Below are 15,077 nucleotides of genomic sequence, written 5' to 3'. Positions count from 1 at the left end.
AAAAAAAAAAAAAAGTTTTTTTAAAGAATTGTCCTTTAGATGAAGGTTTACAGAGCAAATTAATTTCTCATTAAACAGTTAATACATATATTGTTTTGTAGAATTGGTTGCCAACCCCGCGACATGCAACACTCTCCCCTTCTCGACCTTGGATTCCCCATTATCAGCTTGTCTGTCTCCTCCTGCCTTCTCATCTTTGCCCTGAGGTTGGTGTGCCCATTTAATCTCCTTTTGTTTTGTGGGCCTATCTAATATTTGGCTGAAGGATGAACCTCAATAGTGACTTCAGTATTGAGTTAAAAGGATGTCTGGGGGCCATACTCTCAAGATTTCTCTACTCTCTGTCATACCAGCAAGTCTGGTCTTTTTTTGTGAGTTAGAATTTTATTCTACATTTATCTCCAGCTCTGTCCGAGACCCTCTATTGTGATCCATATCGGAGTAGTCAGTGGTGAGAGCTGGGAACCATCTAGTTGTACTGGACTCAGTCTGGTGGAGGCTGTGGTAGTTGTCATCCATTAATCCTTTGGACTAAACTTTCCCTTGCTCCAGACAGGGTGAGTCTAGTGAAGCATCTTAAATGACCGCACATAAGCTTTTAAGACCCCATACACTGCTCACCAAAGTAGAATGTAGAACATTTTCTTTATAAATTATGTTATGCCAATTGAGCTAGATGTCCCCAAGACCATGGTCCCCAGCCCTCAGCCCAGTAATTTGGTCCCTTAGGGAGTTTGGATGTGTCTTTGAAGCTTCCAGGACATTGCCGTGGTCAAGTTGTGCTGGCTTCCCCAGTTTTGAGTACTGTCTTACCCTTCACCAAAGTTACCACTTACCTATTGTCTATTTAGTGTTTTTCCATCCCCACCCCTCCCCTTCCTCGTAACCATCAAAGATTGTTTCTTTTTGTGTGTAAACCTTTTCATGAGTTTTTATAGTAGTGGTCTCATACAATATTTGTCCTTTTGTGACTGACTTATTTCACTTAGCATAATGCCCTCCAGATTCATCCATGTTGTGAGATGCTTCACCGATTAATGTTTGTTCTTTATCATTGCCTAGTACTCCACTGTGTGTATGTACTGTAATCTGTTTATCCATTCATCTGTTGATGGGCATCTAGGTTGTTTCCATCTTTTTGCTATTGTGAACAATGCTGCAATGAACATGGGTATACAAATGTCTATTTGTGTGACAGCTCTTATTTCTCTAGGATATATTCCTAGGAGTGGGATTACTGGATTAAATGTGTTTTAGTCATCTAGTGCTGCTATTACAGAAATACCACAAGTGGATGGCTTTAACAAAGAGAAATTTATTCTCTCACAGTCGAGTAGGCTACAAGTCCAAATTCATAGCATCAGCTCCAGCGAAAGGCCTTCTCTTTCTGTCGGCTCCAGAGGAAGGTCCTTGTCATCAGTCTTCCCGTGGTCTGGGAGCATCTCAGCGCAGGAACCTCAGGTCCAAAGGACAAACTCTGCTCCTGGCAGTGCTTTCTTGGTGGTAGGAGGTTCCCATGTGTCTCTGCTCTCTTCTGTCTTTTATATCTCAAAAGAGATTGGCTTAAGACACTATCTAAGCTTGTAGACCTCATCAGTATAACTGCCACTAATCCATCTTATTACATCATAGTGATAGAATTTACAACACATAAAGAAATCACATCAGATTACAAAATGACACACAATCATGCAGGACTGGGAATCATGACACAGCCAAGTTGACAGATATTTTGGGGGGACATAATTCAATCTATGACAGTATGGTATTTCTATTTTTAGCTTTTAAGGAAGCACCATATCATTTTCCAAAATGGTTGTACCATTTTGCCTTCCCAGCAGCAGTGCACAAGAGTTCCAGTCTCCCCAAAACCTCTCCAACATTTGTTATTTTCTGTTGTTTTGATTTCTGCCAGTAATGTTGGGGTGAGATGGCATCTCATTGTAGTTTGATTTGCATTTCTCTAATGGCTAGTGATCGCGAGCATTTCCTCATGGGTCTGTTAGCTGCCTGAATGTCTTCTTTGGTGAAGTGTTTGTTTATATCCTTTGTCCATTTTTTAATTGGATTATTTGTCTTTTTGTTGCAGAGGTATTGGATTTACCTGTAGATTTTAGAGGTTAGACCTTTGTTGGATTTGTTGTAGCCAAAAAATTTTTCCCAGTCTGTAGGTTCTCTTTTTACCCTTTTGCTGAAGTCTTTTGATAAGCATAAATGTTTAATTTTTAGAAGATCCTGGTTATCTAGCTTCTCTTCTGGTGTTTGTGTATTGTTAGTTATGGTTTGTATCCTGTTTATGCTGTGTATTATGACCTCTAGCATTGATTCTATTTTTTCTTTTATGATCTTTATGGTTTTTGGTTTTATATGTAGGTCTTTGATCCATTTTGAATTGGTTTTTCCGTATGGTGTGAGGAATGGGTCCTGTTTCAATTTTTTACAGATGTTCATCCAGTTTTGCCAGCATCATTTGTTAAAAAGACTGTCTTTTCCCCACTTAATGGAGTTTGGGCCTTTGTCAAAGATCAGGTGACCATAGGTGGATGGATTTACATCTAGGTCCCCAATTTGGTTTCATTGATCAATGTGTCTGTCATTGTACCAGTACCAGGCTGTTTTGACTACTGTAGCTGAGTAGCAGGTACTGAGGTCAGGTAGTGTGAGTCCTGCTACTTTATTCTTCTTCTTCAGTAGTGCTTTACTTATCCAGGCCGTCTTCCCTTTCTATATAAAGTTAATGATTAGTTTTTCTATCCCGTTAAAGAATGCTGTTGGTATTTGGATCAGGTTGCGTTGTATTTATAGATTGCTTTGGGTAGAAATGTCATTTTCAGAATGTCGAGTCTACCTGTCTATGAGCATGGTATGTTTTTCCATTTATGTAGGTCTCTTTTGGTTTTTTACAGTAGTGTTTTGTAGATTTCTTTGTATAGGTCTTTTACATCCCTGGTTAGATTTATTCCTAAGTATTTTATTTTTTTAGGGGCTTAAAAGTTAATCTTTGCACACCCTCTCCTCACTTAGCAACAAGGTTAGGTTCCAAAAACCAGATTGTTCTGTGAAATTGGTGTTATACGAAAATGTGGGATGATCAAATCAGATCACAAAATGAAGAATGACTAATTACATAACTGTCAAATTACATCATTACGTAACTGCCAAACCACTGAGAATCATGGCCCAGCCAAGTCATCACTTAACCATCATGGCCAGCGTTAACTCTTGCCTCACACCTCAGTATTTGTCACTGCCAGACGTATATCGTTAATACGCAAAATAGTCGGATAGTAGATTTTTTACTAATGTTGTATGCGTGAAAAGTAAGATAATGAGATAGTCGGTAAGTAAGGAGAAGGTGTATTTAAAAATTTCTTTTGTTATTGTGAATAGAGTCTTTTTTCATAATATTTTAAAGAGGTTTATATCTTCCTGCTGGAACATAGAAAAGTTGGTGATTTTTGTATGCTTGTTTTCTAACTGGTCGTCTTATGAAACTCTTAATTCTAATAGTTTTTATTGGTTTTATATTAAGGCAGATATAAAATAAAAAAAACATACTCCTACTCATTGCCGTTGAGTCAATTTCGACTTATAGCGACCCTATAGGACAGAGTAGAACTGCCCCATAGGGTTTCCAAGGAGCGGCTGGTGGATTTGAACTGCTGAGCTTTTAGTTAGTAGCCGAACACGTAACCACTGCACCACCAGGGCTCCAAGGCAGGTATAGCATTTGTAAATGATGATAATTTTGTCTTCTTGTCAACGTTTAATCTTCATTTCTTTTTCTTATTACAATGACCAGTGAGTACTTAATTGTTTAGAAGAGAGAGGAACTACTGTGAGAAGTCATGAACTTTAACATGGGTTCTGATAAGAGAATGAAGGGGAAGATGAAGTATTTTAGAAATTGGTGCAGACAGAAGCATTAACAAAGTGGGGAAAGTAGAAATGTCCAAATTGAATAGTGTCAGAGAAATGTAGAAAATTGGAAGAATGGTTACATGAGCAAGGAAGGCACTTGTGGCAAAGTTAAACTTCTAGAATAATGATAGTGTGAATAATGAGCACCCTTGGCTCGTTTCTCATTTTAATAAGAATGCCTTTAGAGTTTTACAGTTGTGTTTTTTTTTTTTTCTCCACTTTAATGAAATAGTCTATTTTTTTCCAACTGCGATTAAATCGGAAGTAGATATTAAATTTGAATTTGATCACTTGTCCTCTTAATGTACATTGAGGTGATCACATGTTTTTTCTTCTTTTACATATTGGTTTGCAAATTATATTAAATTTCCTAGTAGATTTCCCCAAGCAATTGCTCTCTTTAGGTATACAGGCAACTCCATAATAGCATATCTCTTTAAAGTAGCTCTGGATTTGATTTACTATATGAGATTGATCTCTAGTGTTCTTTTGTATTAACTTTTTCAGGTTTTGGTTTCTGAATAAGCTAGCTTTGTAAAATATAACAAGAGAGAAGTTTTATATCTTTTTCTGTGCTCTTGCAGTCTCTTCCTTGAAGGTTTGAAATAGTTGAGCTGTAAAAATGTCTAAATCTTTTTGGATTGGATATAATGTATTGAAATCTTAATATATGCTACTTTCTAAGTATTGTGTATAGTTAATTTTATTGTAATCCCTACACAGCTTTATGAGATAAGTAATATTATCCCTGTTATACAGATAAAGAAACTGAAACTCAAAGAGTTTTAAGATACTTTTTCAAGGTCAACAAGCTAGTTAGTGGTAGGGAGAGTTTAAACTCAATTCCTGTTTGATGCCATAGCCCACGTTTTTTGATCAGTACCCTAAATTTTTCTAAATCAGAGTTCTTCGCCCATTCCCCGTTATTGAGAAGACTTATCGAGTGACTTATAGGCTTGGAAATTTAAGAGACTAATGTAAGCCTTAGAAGTGCTTAAATTGGGCAAGCAATTATGAATTTCTATTTTTATTTTTTTTCTCCCTCCGTTTAAATACAGATGAACATTTTACTAATTCTGCTAGGATATTGATCACTTTGAGTGTCTTGTTAAGTGTTTTCCATCTTTGTACAATTAATTTGAATTTTGGGTAAACCTGTCATAATTCCTACTGGTCTGTTCCATGTTGATGCCATATCTTCTGTTATTTTAATACATACAGCCCAGTATGGTTATGATAGAAGATCCAGGTTATGATGGGGTGGGATTTTGTAAACTGATATTTTAATAATATACTCAATATAATTCACATTTTAATTTTTTGAGTGTTCAATATCTCTTTGCATTCTTGAATCCTGTTGGTACCTTGTAAACAATGTTAGGTGCAGTACATACAAGAGCTCAATAAGTTTTGAAACAGTGCTTTTCTATTCTAGTTTAAATATTTGTCATTGTTGAGCCTTGCATCAGGATAGCCTTTTAGTAGTAAATGTTAAATGATATTTGTTTGGTGTGTGTTTTCTCGAACAAAGACTCTTTTGATTAGCTGATAAACATCAGTTGCTTTCTCGTATAAATGCATAGGGATTCATTTAGTCATTTGCCCTTGACTTAATGAAAACATCGTGTGTGAGTTCTTAAACTACAGTATGAAGATTATTTTAGGTTTCATCGATTGAAGATTTACATTTACTCTTTTATTGAGTGACTTATAGGGTTGGAAATTTAAGAGACTAATGAAAGCCTTAGAGGTGCTTAAATTAGGCAAGCAATTATGAGTTTCTATTTTTATCATTTTGAGCTCTTCTTTTTGTTTCCCCTTTAAATATAAATGAACATTTTATTAATTCTGCTAGGATATTGGTTCTAATCAACAAACTCATACTGCACTCCTTACCTCCCCCATTGGGGGCATTAAAAGTTGCCATCACTTTTTGATCTAAAATTCAAGGTTCCTGCTGAGGTTAATCAATAGATATTACTGTGGTGGACAGAGTGACAACATAGACCCCAAAGCAGTGAGTACTTTAGTTGTTTAGAAGAGAGAGGAACTACTGTAAGAAATCATGAACTGAACGTGGGTCCTGATAAGAGAATGGAGGGGAAGATGGAAGTATTTCAGAAATTGGCAGAGAGAGAAGATCAACAAAGTGGGGAAGGTAGAAATGTGCTAATTGAATAGTGTTAGAGAAGTGTAGAAAATTGGAAGAATGGTTACATGAGCAAGGAAGCCTCTTGGGGCAAAGTTAAAGAGAAGGATGAACATTGGGAAAGAGGCAACAAAGTGGTCATTTATAACAAGTTGGTCATGGAGAAAGTATGATGAGAACCAAATTCATACTGTAAAGGGGGTTAAGGAGTAAATTGATGGTGAACAATTGAAGGTGGTGGCAGGTATTGGCTACTGAATCAGGAAGTTCATGATTGAAGAATAAATAAGGATGGACATAACTGGAGGGAATTAGAGTCTAATGAAGCCTTAATGTCCGCCTTCCCCTTTGTAGGAACTCTGAGATTCTGAAACACATTCTCATTTGTCCAATTGGTAAAAGAAATAGTTTGTTGATAATTAGAGCTAATGCTTACGGAGCATCAGTTGTGTGCCAGTGCTTTATTTGTATTATTTTTAATCCCTAAAACATACCTGTGAGGTAGATGTTATTATACACCTTTCAGGGTTGAGGAAACTAAGACTTAGAAGTTTAAGTCATTTACTGGAAAAGTGGCTGATATGTATTGTTCAGACTCCAGAGTCCACACTTTTCATTATACCATGTTGCTTCCTCTATTTATTAAACTGTGTTAAATACTGTGTGTGTGTGTGCGTGCGCGTGCGTGTGTGTGTGTGTTTTGGGGTTGTGGGAGAGGGCTGAAGAGCAATATATAAGATATGATTCCTCTCCTCATGGGAAAGAGAAATTTTAATCATGCTTGCTATAATTTGTGTGAACTATATTTCTATTTAAAATGTTTTATAAAAGAACTCCTTTTGATAAGCTTCTCTACCATACTTAAAATTATCTAATTTTTAAAAATTACTCTTATTTAGAGATGATATATTCTTTTTACCTATGATAATGATAATTTCAGGGGAAAGGAGGAGAAGGCCGAGGAAGAAGATGTCAAGAAAAATAAGAGTAAAACTTGTTCTTTTCACTATGAGAGCTTCAAATATATCATGGAATTTTAGGTAGCACCTTAGAAAGGCCAGCCTCTTCATGGAAATTGTATTGAGCTAGTCACAAATTAGTAGTCATTGCAGATACTCTTTATGTCACCAGATTGTAAAGTTCCAAAGAGTATATTCTAATGTGATTTATTGAATTTGGATTCCATCAATCAGGAATTGGTTATTGCTCAAAGAGTCCAAACAGATGTTTAGTTTTCTGTATAAAACTTTCTTCAGAAACAATGCATAACTGAACAAGAAATGCTTAAAATACTTTAGGGATTAAACATTCTTACAGGATTTTCAAGTACTTTGGGAGGAACTAAGATAGAAATTTTTGCTGTGCTACTTTTAGTCTCATATTCCATTAAAGAGCAATGTTTAGGTTACATTTTGTTATACCAATGTAAGACAGTATTTTTTAAATTTAATTTTTTTATTTTTATGTATAAAATTTTTTTTATTGTATTCAGATGGTTTGCAGAGCAAACTAGTTTCTCATTAAACAATTAATACGCATATTGTTTTGTGACATTGGTTGCCAACCCCACGACAAGTCAACACTCTCCCCTTCTCAGCCTTGGGTTCTCCAGTACTAGATTTCCTGTCTCTTGCTGCCTTCACGATATAAGACAATATTCTTCAAAACTTTATTTAAAAAATAATTTTATAATTCGGCCTCTGCTAAGTCAAATTGACTCTTACCCCAGTTATTATGAATCAACATGGTCATACTGAACTAGTTATTTTTGCTTTGGTCACTATAATTTTTAAACGAAGAAAAACAACTATATTAATAAGATCCGCTGAGTTTCTGATTAAGAAGAATCTAGTAGAATTTTGTAGTACTTTGTTTTTAATTGTACTTCAGATGAAGGTTTACAGAACAAATAGTTTCTCATTAAACAGTACACATATTGTTTTATGAGATTAGTTAACAAACCCATGACATGTCAACACTCTCCCTTCTCGACCTTGGATTCCCTGTTACCAGCCTTCCTGTCCCCTCCTGCCTTCTAGTCCTTGTCCCCGGGCTGTTTTGTCTCATTAGTCTCGTTTTGTTTTATGGGCCTGTCTAATCTTTGGATGAAGGGTGAACCTCAGGAGTGACTTCATTACTGAGCTAAAAGGGTATCCAGGGGCCATACTCTCAGGGTTTCTTCAGTCTCTTTCAGGCCAGTAAGTCTGGTCTTTTTTTGTGAGTTAGAATTTTGTTCTACGTTTTTCTCCAGCTCTGTCCAGGACCATCTGTTGTGATCCCTGTCAGAGCAGTCAGTGGCGGTAGCCGGGGACCATCTAGTTGTGCTGAACTTTGATCTGTTGCTCTTATTATTATGGCCCTATTAGTACACGTTACTGCCGTTAACTGTGTTGACATGCATTTTCTCATTGCATTCCCCCTTCCTTTTGCCCACCATTTTCTAACTGAGCATCTGAGCCTCTATCGGCAGCTTTCATTGATGGTTGAGGGTTTAATTCCAATTTACTAAAGGGCAGTGATTCACCCAAAGACATCAACCCACAAGTTAATTGGAATCTGGCTCTCTTAGCATTTCTCTTCCTTTGTTCCCAACATTGCAGCAGGGAAAATTGCCACTTAGGATGCAAAAAGCTTTAAGGAATTCAAGTAGAGCTGTGCTTGTGGAACATGTATTTCTGTATGCTATTATGTTTGGGAAAGAGCAAAGAAAGCGGTGATAGCAAAATGATTGAAAGATGATGTTTACATCGGGCTTCCTTTTACATTCCTCCACACTTCCCTCATGGCATTGGTTTTTATTATTTCATTTTATTTGCTTATACCCTGATTTGCCTTGATTTGTTTCAAAAGGGATTAAGGCACACTGACTTCTGCTGTGTTTTAGGTTTACTTGACTGTCTCCCCGAAACACTTTGAATCCCTTGAGGCAGAGACTGTGTCATATTCATTTTTGTAAACCTAGTGTCTGGGACTTGGTAGACATATAATTGTTTATGAACGAATGAGTGATATTTAAGCACCCCTAGTACAAGAAAGGAGCCTTGGTGGCTCAGTGGTTAAGAGCTCAGCTGCTAATCAAAAGGTCGGCAGTTCGAATCTACCAGCTGCTCCTTGGAAACCCATGGGGCAGTTCTACTCTGTCCTGTAGGGTCGCTGTGAGTTGGAATCGACTTGACAGCAATGAGTTAGTGTTTTGTTTTGTTTTGTTTTAGTACAAGAAAAGAAGAGTCAGGTGCTGTAATCCTAGCTTATTGCAGCTTTGGTATCTTATATGTTTGAATATAGCAAAATCTCAAATACCCTTGATTTTGCCTGTCCTGAAGAATAGTTTGCCAAGCTCAATGCCAAAACCTTTTATACTTTCTCTAGGCAAGATGTGGGGTAGAGAAATCTGGGTAGCTTAATGGAGAAAATAATAACTATTCCCCCACCCCCCTTCACCTATACAGCCAATTGCAAGCAGCTGCCTAATTCTTTAGTTCTATTACATTTGTATGGCTTGGCAAGGAGAAAGTGTTTATGAGGTATTGGTGTTCTTAAGTGTTCAAGAGCCTTTGCCAGTAGACCTGGTTGCTTTATCAAAGTAGAAAATAGAAGAGGAAGACTGAATAAAATACTTTTTATATGATGTTAATTTGAGCTAATTGCTTGTGTATAATCTTAGCAGCATTATTTTGCCTCTGTTATAATCAACAGGGGCAAAACAATGTGTCTTTTGCCTCATGCTCATTACCTGTTTTAGCCATAAGCCAAATACCATCTATCTATCTATATATCTATATATATATGTACTTTTTTCCCATTTGTTTCTTCTTGTCATCTTTAATTGGTTGCTATGTCAAATATGCTGCATTTAGTCAACTCCTATAGTGTTTGAGCTACTTTGCTACAGTAGAAAATTTCAAACATACTAAAAAGTAGAACACTTGTTCTTTCATCATTTGTAGACAGTGTACCAGAGTTTTGAGAGTCGGCTAAACTAAATTAGCTAGTGAGCTGAGTAAAAGTCTTGGTCCCAAGACTAAAAACAAAAAAATTATTTACCGTAAAGCAAAACAAAACCAAAGCCAAAAACTAAGAAACAAAATAACTCAGTTTATGAACAAGTAAGAATTTTAATCTAAACTTGGGCATTTAAACTTTCTCATCCCTTTTCTTTTCCTTACTTCCATTTGTTGAGAAAAAGACTGAAACCAAGTGTCTTAGTTATCTAGTGCCGCTATAACAGAAATACCACGAGTGGATGGCTTTAACAAAGAGAAATTTATTCTCTCACAGTCTAGTAGGCTACAAGTCCAAATTCAGGACATCACCTCCATGGGAAGGCTTTCTCTCTCTGTTACCTCTGGAGGAAGGTCCTTGTCATCAATCGTCCCCTGACAGAGGAGCTTCTCAGCACAGGGGCCCCAGGTCCAAAGGAGGCGCTATTCTCCTGGCTCTTGTTTCTTGGTGGTATGAAGTCCCCATGTCTCTCTGCTCACTTATCTCTTTTATATCACAAAAGAGATTGGTTCAAGACACAATCTAATCTTGTTGATTGAATCCTGCCTCATCAACATAACTGCTGTTAATCCCATCTCATTAACATCAGAAAGATAGGATTTACAACACATAGGAAAATCACATCAGATGACAAAATGGTGGATAATCACACAATACTGGGAGTCATGGCCTAGCCCAGTTGACAGATATTTTTGAGGGACACAATTCAATCCATGACACCAAAACTGTCCTCAGAGGTATACACTAGCAAGTGACAGAGCTGGGTCTAACTGAATTTTAAGATTTTTCACTCCAGAACTCTACCATGTTCTTTCTGTGATCTGATAGTTCTCACCCTGGCTGCCGGTCAATCCATGTAATTATTTACTTCTTCCTACCGATTTATTTTAGAATGAAAATATTAATAGTTTTCAATTTAGAACACAAATACTCGAAGGAAGATAAGAATAAATTTTTCACGAGACAGGGTATAATCTTTGAACTGTTTTATGTGCCAGAGGTAGGGGTTGGTGATAGCATAGAGACCTTGGAGTTGGGCTACTTGGCCTCTAACCCTAAATTAGCCACTTATTTAAGTGTGACCCCATAACATTAACCATCTGTATCACCTAGTGACACCACACTAAAGATGTGTTACTATCATGGATTGAATTGTGTCCCCCAAAAATATCTGTCAACTTGGCTGGGTTATGATTCCCAGTATTGTATATTTGTGTACCATTTTGTACTCTGATGTGATTTCCTTATGTGTTGTAAATTCAGTCACTATGATCTAATAAGATGGATTAGCAGCAATTATTACTGATGAGATATACAAGATTGGACAGTGTCTTAAGGCAATCTCTTTTGAGATATAAAAGAGAGAAGCGAGCAGAGACACATGGGAACCTCATACCACCAAGAAAGCAGTGCTGGGAGCAGAGCACATCCTTTGGACCTGAGGTTCCTGCACAGAGAAGCTCCCAGACCAAGGAAAGACTGATGCATCGCAAGGACCTTTCTCGAGAGCCAACAGAGAGAGAAAGCCTTCCCCTGGAGCTGATGCCTTGAATTTGGACTTGTAGCCTATTAGACTGTGAGAGAATAAATTTCTCTTTGTTAAAGGCCATCCAGTTGTGGTATTTATGTTATAGCAGCACTAGATGCCTAAGTCAGTTACCTATATATTTTACTTTTTAAAGCCTTACTACCACTGTCATACAATTAGTCGTGTAAATAGTAGTCTAGGAACAGGAGCTATGTTCCTGACCAAGTCTCTGATATTAAACTCATAACAGGAATGGTCACAAACAAGACACAGAAGCTCTGGGAACTCTAGTTATATTTTCTTAAGCCATGTCAATTCTGTATGTGGTAAGAGAAGCCCTGGTAGTGTAGTGGTTAAGAATTCCACTGCTAACCAAAAGATAGGCAATTCGAATCCACTAGCTGCTCCTTGGAAACCCCATGGGGCAGTTCTACTCTGCCCTACAGGGTCGCTATGAGTTGGAATCGACTTGACGGCAGTGGATTTGGTTTTTTCGGGTTATATGGTGAAAAGTTTTTTTTCCAAACTTAATTTAGGTTGCTGTGTTGTATTCTAATATGTTTATGGCCTAACTTAAGTGGAAAATAATAAAATATATCTATCTTCAAATAGATACCTTGGAAACCCTATGGGGCAGTTCTACTCTGTCCTATAGAGTCGCTATGAGTCAGAATTTACTCTATGGCAACAGATTTTTTTTTTTTTTTGTCTTGAAATGGAGATCATTTGTTAAATAGCATTTTGAAAAAGTTCCCCAAACCAGTACTAGTAATGATACCTTAAGTTCATCGTTCTACAGTTTGCAGTGTTTTCAGATATTTTATCTTTCCCTTATAACTATTATGTGTGATAGTTAGGACAGCTATTATTTTCTACACTTCAGTGTAACTTGAACAGTCAAGTAAGTCACTTACTTCCTGAGCCTTGGTTTCCTCATTTGCTTGGTCGCATTGGTATAATTGGTGGAAACAGAACTCTGGCCTCAGCTGATTTTCTAGCTTTTCCCTGTACTGCTCTTCAGGATACTTAGAATATCATGTTCTGTTGTAGGCATTACTGCTTCCACTTCCTTGTCCTAAGTACTTCTATTAATGCAGCCCAATATGGCATTAACTTTTTTGGTGGTTGTGTTACATTTTAAAATGCTCTTCTACCTACTGTTTCTGTAAGCACCTAAATCATTTTTTCTGTATATAGTCATGCCTCTTCATCCTTGTTTGTTCAGTTCATTTGTTAGGCTCAACTATATGATCTTCATTTAATTCCCATTCACTTTCTTTTAAGATTAAGTGCATGATGCTAAACTGCCACAAGGGTGTTTTTTGCATAGGTGTTAACATGACTAAGATGTGTGTGCCTATTTGTGAGTGTGTGGGGGGTGGCAGGGATGAATTGGCACAGATTATTTGTCTGTGGTAGTAGTAGTAATAGTTTTCATTTAGTTATAAACCAACCAAACCAACAGTTTTGTTAGCTATTTAGGTTAACATTTTTTTTTCTAACTGGATTATTTATTTTTGAATAATTTAGAATTTTTTTTGTAAAGTAGCGTCTTATGAAATTGTTACGATCCCAAAAGCAGTACCAACATTTCCTCACATCATATCTATAGCAGCAAACTTTAAGACCTGTAAGTTTAAGTTGGAAATGTGAAATATGATATATCAACTGAAGGGCAAAATTCTTATAGGTGAGATTAAACTGGAGATTAATGTTGATATGGTATAAAATATTTAACTCTCAGATGAGACACTTATTTATAATTGATACAATTATCTACCTAGAAAATTCAAGATAATAAACTGAAAAGTTATTAGAACTCTTAGTAATTCAATAAGACAGTTGGAAACAAAATAAACAGAATATATAGGAAAATGATAGCTTTTCTACATGCTTGAGCTAACAGTATATCAACTACAAACTATAAAATATAAAGTGTAGAAAAAGAAATTACATTTATAATGGTAATATAAACTAAGTCCTACCAGATAACAACGTGCATGTGTAGTAGACTGATGATTGTCCAAAAATACTTGTTTTTCACTTCTTTCTTAGAAGTAGAACTCAAAATTTTAGCTGACTGTGTTGTCGCTCTACTAAACATGATTTTGCTTAGCCTCCCATAATGCTAAGTGTGGCCATTAATACTAAATTCTGGCCAGTGATATATATGTCTCAGTTTATAAGAGGCATTCTTTTTTTCTCATCCTCCTTCCTGGAATGTGGGCATGATGGCTACAGTAGTCGTCTTAAACTGTGAAGTAACCTTAAGGATGGAAGCCATTGTGCTAGGATGTTGTTGTTAGCTGCTGTAGAGTTGACTCCAGCTCATGAGACCTTATGTACAACAGAACAAAACGTGGTCTGGACCTGCGTCATCCTCACAGTCTCCAGCACATTCATATCCATTATTGAGCTATTGTGCCAATCCATCTCACCGAGGGTCTCCCAAGCCCTCGAGTTAGCCTTCTCCTTTACCAAACGTGATGTCTTCTTCTAGCAATTAAATACCTCCTGATGATGTATCCTGAGCAAGGCAGTAAGAGGACTGTGTTCTGTTGTGATCCATAAGGTTTATATTGGCTAATTTTTGGAAGTAGGTGGCCAGACCTTTCGTCTTAGTCTTTCTTAGTCTAGAAGCTCTGCTAACAAGCTAACACTTGTAATTATTTCTGTAGAAAATGTGGGGTGCTACCTTGATTCATTGTTCCCCTCATTTATCCCCCCTCCTTTCCTTTGCCATTTAGATTACAGGCTCCTTTAAGGATGCAGGCTGTATTTTACTGTTCTTTCGCTAATAGTGCACAGTAATAGAAATACTTTGCATTATACTCAGTAGGCACTCAAGTGCTTGTTGAGTTACTGAAGTTGCAGTTTGCATTTATAGTAATGTTGAATTTTTTTGTATATATAAAAAATTGGCCTCCCATTCTATGTCTGTTTTTACCTGGTTCTATGTTTCCACTCTAGCCCTGCCCTGGCCTACAGTCTGGATTAATTGTATGAGCTGCACAGGGGATGAATAACAAATTTTGTCAACTTCAAGTCCTAGTTTAGTGAGTATGTAAAAAGCATTGTACTTACCATGCAATTGTACAATAATTATGTCAATGAAAGATATTAAGGTAATTTTTATAGTTTGAAAATTTTACACTGATCTCTTGAAATCTGTCAACATAAACACTATAATTTGTGTCTTAGTTGTCAGGGCTAATGACTTTGATTTCTTGAGTTAATACTTGAGCTCTGGTGGTGCAACAGTTAAGCACTCGGCTGCTAACAGAAAGGTTGGCCATTCAAACCCACCTAGTGGCTCTGCTGGAGAAAGACCTGGTGATCTACTTCTGTAAAGATTACAGCCCAGAAAATACTATAGGTTGATTCTGCTCTGTCACACGGGGTCACTATGAGTCAAAAATCGACTCAATGGTACCTAACGGCAACAACATAATTACATCTTGTAAAAGATGAGTACAA

At 36.8% G+C, this 15,077-nt stretch overlaps 1 protein-coding gene across 3 annotated transcripts in view; it reads left to right on the top strand.

Moving 5' to 3' along the window:
• HYCC1 (hyccin PI4KA lipid kinase complex subunit 1) overlaps window positions 1–15,077 on the top strand; it is a 103,324-nt gene that overhangs the window by 15,734 nt on the left and 72,513 nt on the right. The window contains exon 1 of one of the 3 annotated variants that reach the window (XM_023732315.1): window positions 14,585–14,660. The exons of 1 other annotated variant lie outside the window; for it this stretch is intronic. The gene's annotated coding sequence lies outside the window, so the exon portion shown is untranslated. Of the gene's footprint in view, window positions 1–14,584; window positions 14,661–15,077 lie in introns of those variants that run through there. One more of the 3 variants, XM_023732314.1, reaches the window with a different exon arrangement.

The sequence above is a fragment of the Trichechus manatus genome, unplaced genomic scaffold, assembly GCF_000243295.1.
Source record: "Trichechus manatus latirostris isolate Lorelei unplaced genomic scaffold, TriManLat1.0 scaffold00050, whole genome shotgun sequence".
Classification (NCBI taxonomy): Eukaryota; Metazoa; Chordata; class Mammalia; order Sirenia; family Trichechidae; genus Trichechus; species Trichechus manatus.
This window is presented reverse-complemented; position numbering and strand designations above follow the sequence as displayed.